The sequence below is a fragment of the Dermacentor silvarum genome, chromosome 7 (assembly GCF_013339745.2).
Source record: "Dermacentor silvarum isolate Dsil-2018 chromosome 7, BIME_Dsil_1.4, whole genome shotgun sequence".
Taxonomy (NCBI): Eukaryota; Metazoa; Arthropoda; class Arachnida; order Ixodida; family Ixodidae; genus Dermacentor; species Dermacentor silvarum.
In genome coordinates this window covers 125657343-125664606 of record NC_051160.1, presented here as the reverse complement: position 1 = coordinate 125664606, position 7264 = coordinate 125657343, and positions in this window count along the sequence as shown.

The window sequence follows — 7264 nt, the reverse complement described above, 5'->3', positions numbered from 1 at the left end:
CCTGTCACAGGGTAGTCGTTACCACGACCACCTACGAGCATTTATTTACAGGGCTAGATCGAGGCATTGGTAAAAATGAGGGCGCCACAACGATTGCTTGGAGAACCCTTTTAACGTATGATTATGTGCACTGCACTCATAAAAACCGCCAGAAGATAAATGTTCAGCAAAGCGAGAAGGCTGTTTAGCCAATCACTCAGTGAAAGAGAATATTTTCACGTAGGCTTACCGAGGATGACATTGCGAAAAGCGTCTGAAGGGAGGTGCGTTCGCCGACAACCCCGCTTTTTCTCAACACTGCCAGAACCAGAGGCCCGGACAGAGCTTCCCCCCCACCACCCACTGGTGCTTTATCTGTCTCCTCGCTTTTTTTTTCTCGTCTGTCTCCGTTTCATGTGCCTACGTCATTTATTACACGTCACAAGATATCCTGTGTTTTGCACCCTGTTTTTTACGCAAAAATGTTTAGAGATCCTTCCAGTATGGCAAAGAAACGTTTTGATGAACCTTACACCTTAACAGAAAAACCCAGTAGGCTTTTTTGCTTGGCCTATACACAGTAAGCACAAATCAGCCCGTATATAGGTGTTTTAACAGCTGACATGCATTTTTCCTTTAATTAAGCACTATCACGAGAACTAAAATAAACTGAAACCGTTATTTTGCCCCTGACCTCCCTTGGAGCACATTATATAAGGGACATTGCTGTAATAAAATGGGGGATATCGGAAAATAACTGTCGCGTAGGGTAGACAGGAAGCGTTGAAATGCGCCCATAAAAGAATAATTCAGCCGCCTGCCATGACCAACATGTCTGTCAGCCCGAGCGACAAGTTCAGAAAATTATTTCTGCGTCAGATTGAGATATCCCGCGCCATGCGTCTCCGCGCTGTTTTTTCGGTGCCTTTTTCGATTTTCGGAGTTCTGGCTGCCTGGTAGCAGCCAGACGGCAGCCAGCTAGTTCTGCTCCTGATAGGAAGTCACGTGGTTTGGGATCTAAAAGACAACACGATGCTGCCGGAAGCGTCCCAAAGTTTTCAAAATCGACCGCCGGACAGCTGGCCGGGGCTAAAGGTAACATGCTCGCGGCGCGGCCGCCGCGCGCTCGGCGCAGTCGGCCCATTTATGCGTTGCCAGCTTGAATAGTATACCCAGTAATTGCATTCGGGGATACGATCACTTTCCCGAAATTTCGCCCTGCTCTGCACAAGACGCGCACTGGGCCAACTTCACTTTGCACAGCGCAACAAACGGTCTCCGACGTGTCCCGATGCCGAGACGCGATGTCGGACGCGAAATCGCGCGTACCCGGAAAGCGATCGCTCGAGCATGCTCGCAACTCGCAGCGATGCAGTCGCCCAGCGGCGATATTTATGAGTTGCCTTTTTTTTGTCATCATTGACAAGACAAGAAAAAGCAGCATATCGGTTATGTGTGTACGGATAAAATTTCGTGACGACCTGCTTTGGCTGCGATTTAAGAACATTGTTTCGGCTGACGGTGGTTTTCTTTTGTCCATGTGCGCAGAAAGAGGAGCTCGTATGCTGCGGCTGGTGCGTCGAAATGCACGCCGCCTGTGACCAGCGAAACGTTTCACACAAAAAAACACCCATATCCACAGGGTGAATGATATGAGTGGGCGAAGCTCCGGAGGGAATCATCGGTAAACCGTGAATCTTCCGTGTAATTCGCCCAGTCTCTCGCCGCACTAAATCGAACGATTGACTTCCACCAATGACACGCGCCATAGGTGACGTCATCCTATTTATAACAGCGCCCTTCATTATCATTGCACCATCTCCCGCTTAAGGGGACGCTAGCACAAACGCGTTAGAAACGTTCAGTACTCTCTAGTAAGGGGGAGAGGCACAGCGTCTTACGCAGCAGCCTTTACACATGCCGGAACGTGCACCGCGTTTGCCGACGCCATCACATGACTGCTGAGAGAGTATACCCCCGTATTCATAAAGCTCCTCGACTTGACTTGACCTGCCACCGCCTTCTACGCGTTTTTCGAACGCGCTGCCCAAGGCGGTGGCAAGTCAAGTTCAAGTCGAGGAGCGTTTATGAATACGGGGGCAAGGCGGAGAGGCCACAGAGTCTTACACCAGCTTCTACACGGCCGTAACGCGCTAGCACAACGCGTTAAGCCCGTTTCACATGGCGTGTTTTGCTGTGCGTTTTTCGCAGATGCGAAATTCGCAATCCCCGTTTCACATGGTCTCTACGGCAGCTGCGTTTTTTCGCATACCTCGTTAAGCATTCTGACTGGCGATGGCATATGAGCGAGCCGCCTCCTATTGGTCGTCTGTTTCCACCGCTAACAGTGGCTACTACCGCATCTGCGTTTTTCGCACAGAAGTTTCAGCACGCCGAACATCGAAAAAACGCACGCACGAAGGTCCGGCGGCCTATTTCCCGCAGCTGCGAATTCGCACGTGCGAATTCGCAGACAAATCGCACCATGTGAAACGGGCTTTAGAACGCGCAGTCTTTCGTTAATGTTGGGTATTTATTGTCATCGTGGTGCGTGTGTCATTTGCGCTTCGTGGCGTAGTTGTTAGCGCCGCGCGTTCGGACGCGAGGGTCCCTAGTTTGATTCCGCGCTACGGACAGAACTTTCTGAATTTTTTTTCATAAAAGTAGACGTGGCTACCTACTACGACGACGACGACGACTACTACTACTACACTACTAACTACTACTACATACTACAGAGGAGGACAGACCCACACCCTAAGGAGCTTCGCCCCTAAAATAGTATTGGTCAATCTTAAGAGCCATAAGCTAATGTACGCGTGGCCATTACTCAACCAGTGCATTTCTTTAACATCAATGGCCTACATATTGGTTTGAGCTGCCACCCAAACATACGACTGGAGACGGGGCGAACTATGGCTAGCTGCGACGCCTACTAACTACACAAATGGAGATATCACCGTATACACGCGAGAAATGTGAAAGCAATACCACCAGAGAGAATGAACCGAAAAGGCACCACAATGTGTGGCAATGAGCGTTTGCTGCTTGCAGGAACACGATGAAGATAGAGCGTGCAAGCTTGAGGGCGCAGCGCGCTGTTCAAGACCGGGGAGGAGCGTTCACGACCCACACACACACACACACACACACACACACACACACACCCACACACACCCACACACACACCACACACACACACACACACCACACACACACACACACACACACACCACACACACCACACACACACACACACACACACAACACTCGCACGCACGCACGCACGCACACTAAAAGATCGTGAGCCATTCCGTTCCGTTCTGTGAAGGCGGATGACCAGCGAAGCTTTTAGCACACGACGCAGAGCACACGACTTGTGTCGTCTTGCATGGCGTCCACTAGCGGCTGCTTCTCGGGAACGATCTTCATCGTTGTTTCCGTTCGCGGCCGCTGATTGCATTCTCGAATCTGTCCTCGCCGTCGCTATTCGTAGCGGCCCTGCTCGTCGGTAGTGCGCGCTATACGCGTGCTCCTCGTTACGACGAGAGAAGTGAAATTCAAAATGGATAACGGCAGCTTGTCTTGCCGACAATGCACGACGGTGCCGTCGCCTCGGTAAGCGGAAGAAAACTAGTGCCACACGAGCTTGTAATGACGACAACAGAGGGCGGTTAATGAACGTAGACTGGTAGGTCTTTAGATAAGTTTTTTTTTTTATTGCGATAGCAATTATATGGACACTCCAAAGCAGATTTCTGCCGTCGGCGTCGCCGTCGCCGTAGGTTCCGTATGACGTCATCAGTAGCGCACCCAGATCTCTGGCCAGGGGGGGTTGACAGTTTGCCAGACCATCAAACAGCACTAATTTCGATTCTTCATGGGAAATTGTAAAAAATGCGCTTTTTGCGAGTGTGCAGACGATTGCGCATCTTACATCTTAGTTTGCAGCACTCAAATGCGTAAGGAAAAAAAGGGTTTAAACAAAGGGGGGGTTACAACCCCCGAATCCCCCCCACGCCCCCCGTCGGTGCGCCACTGACGTCAATGGAGAGAATCGTCGCCGCGCGCCGCCGAACGCTGTATGTGAGAGTGAGAGGCGCGGGGACGCGCGCTTTCACGGAGTGAACGCACGGCGGAGACGTACCGCGTGCTGCGCCGTTGCTGCTGTCCTTAAGGGCTGCAGAAGTAGCGTCCTCTGTCTCTTTCCTTCTCCTTTACATCACCATATATGTAGAGCAAACGCGCCCTCTTCCGACGCGCGAAAGGCGGTGGGGTGGGGGGGGGTTGATGCGACGTTAGCTGCGGCACCAAGTGCCTATTTTATCAGAGGCTCCGGCAACCAACGCCGCACGCATTTTGTGTGCGAACGCGGGCAAAACGCTGACGGCGTCAACAGTTCGCGTGTTGCCGGTGCGGCTGCATGTCCAAGTTTACACAGCTGATTAAGCTACTATCATTACTCCGTATAGCTCCTACAAATTTGCTATCGCAATTGATGCTCGCCTTTAAGGTAAACTGCGCCAACTTTTTATTTAGGGCACCTCAAGACATGACCTAACGCGAGCCGCCCAGCGGTAAATTATATTACCTTTATTCTACCAGAGAGTCTACTGATCTTGAATGTTGCCTCATCATCTCCGTCTTGCGCTAGCTGATTCCAACTTGCGCCTGCAAATTTCTTAACTTATCACCCCACCTAGTTTTCTGGCGTCTTCCGACTGCGCTTCCCTTCTCTCGTTATTCATTCTGCAAACTCTAATGTCCACCGGTTATCCATCCTACGCAGTACATGAATTGCCCATTCTATTTTTCCCTCTTACTGTCAACTAGAATATCGGCTACCCCCGTTTGCTCTCTGATCCACACCGCTCTCTTCCTGTCTCTTAACTTAGACCTAGCATTTTATTGCTATAAGCAATTATATGACACTCCAAAGCGGATTTTTGGCCGTCGGCGTCGGTTGTCGCCGTCGCCGTGGGGTTCCGTATGACGTCAAAGGCGATGAAATCGTCGCCGCGCTCCGAACGCTGTATGTGCGAGTGAAAGCGCGCGAGGGACGCGCTGCTTTTAAGGGGAGCGAAACGCACGTCGGAGAGCAAACGCGCGTTCTGCGCCGTGCTCCCTGAAGGGCTGCGTCTCTTTCCTCCGTTAAAATCACCGAGAGCAAACGCGACCTCTTCCGTGGCGCGAAATGCCGTTGGGAGACGGAAGGGAGGGAGGGAGGCGACGTTTAGCTGAGGCACCAAATGCGTAGTTATATAAAAACCTCGTGATGCGAGAAGGTAAGTAAGATTTCCGACGCTGCTCGACGAGTGTGGCGCTGAGCCGTGCTCTCTCAAGGGCTGCAGAAGATAGCGTCAACCTTTCCCTTTCCCTCAAGAACCACTTATCATCATCGACGAGTGTCCCATTCTGAACTCGTCGAAAACCTCCGAGCCGCCCCTAGAGGCACCGGCACAGTCACCAACGCCACGCGCGTTCGGTGCGAACGCGGATAAAGCGCCGACGGCGTCGACAACAGTTCTGCGCGTTGCTGGTGCTGCTGCATGTCGAAGTTTATACAGCTGATAAAACTACTATCCTTACTGCGTATAGCTCTCTACTAATTTGCTATCGCAAGTGATGCTTTGCCTTTCGGGTGAAACTGCGACATTTTTTTCGTTCCATCGCTCTTTGTGCGGTCCTTAACTTGTTCTCGAGATTCTTGTTAACCTCCACGTTTCGGTCCCATATGTTATCACAGGTAGAAATGAAATGATTGTACACTTTTCAACGACAGGGTTTAAGGTCCCAGTCAGGATTTGGCAATGCCTGCTGTATGCACTCCAACCTAATTTATTCTTCTGTATATTCGTTCTCATGATCAGGGCCCCCTGTGAGTAATTGACCTAGATAAACGTACTTCTTTGCAGACTCTATAGGCTGACTGGGATTTTGAATTCTTGTTTCATTGCCAGGCTATTGAACATTATCTTGTCTTTTGAGATTCTGCGATTTGTCTTCTGTGCCTATAACTAATTTACCTCAAAATGCATATCCAAGTGATGAGATGTATAAGGTTTTGCTTAAAATGAACCGATTTTACATAAAAATTCGGGACTTGATTTTTGCTGTCGGAGTTCGAAAATCCACGGAGCCCTAGTCATAACAGCTTCGCTGTGAGAAAAAAATTTACCGCCCAAGCACTCCGTACAGATAGTTAACCAGCGAAGCTGAAACGTGCGGCCTCGGTGTTTAGCAGTGGGTTAATCCCACGCTGAATTGAAGCGTTTCTCAATTATTGGTTACATGTTTGTATTTCTAGTGGAACGCAAGCGCCAATGGCGGGCGAATGCTGCTAACCACGACGCCGAGCTAACTTGAGATATCGAACGCATGCGACAACTGCGAGCCTAGGAGGCGCGTTGCGGGCAGAGCAGGCGCGCGTGCTTGGGTACGACGCAGAAAACATCACTAAAGGCCAAGGTATAGTCCAGCGTTTTCGGCGCGCCAGGCCACGGCAGGCGAAGTCGGATACGCTAGGCCAGCCACGCCAGCCTATGGAAGAAATTTGCCTCCTCTACAGTTTGGCGCGCACGCCGCGCGAGGCTAGCGCCATCTCTGTGTGTGGGAGCGCAACTTCACGGCCGCGCGAACAGCTATTTCCATAGCTCATGCACATTCTCGCTTTCTGACAGCATGTGCCCGCGACGTCCGAGTTGTGCGCGCTTTTTTTTTTGACACGGCAAGACACTTTATTTCAGACAACCAACATACATAGTTGCCTAGGGGATAGGCGTAAAGGCACATCAAGCCTGACAGAGCGCCGATCACCCGCTTACACACACATGAATAACCAGCCATGCATAAAATATGAACATAAGTTCGAAACAAAAGCACATAGTGATCTTTTACATACGCAAACGCAAAAAAAAAAATACCTTACACTCAGCTCTCGCTCCGTGTTGTTTGAGTGCCTTCACGGCATGGCGTTAACTTGTCCCGACAGCCAGAAGATCGCACTCCTAGTGCTAGTGCGTCGGCTACGTCAAAAGCGGAAGCGGACCATTTACACCCGTGAGCAAAAGTATACGGACCACAGGTTCGCCAAAAAAACTGAATTTCTTCGTAATTAATAAGCATAAACTGGAGTTAATGGGTACATTGAAAAGTTCGCAATGCCAAGTTTGGACTGTAGTCCTCAATTTCAAGTTGCGTTCACAGGCAGAGGAAAAAATCGGCTTTACCGCGCAACTCCTGGTCCGTATACGTTTGCTCACGGGTGTACATACATCCTTACTTG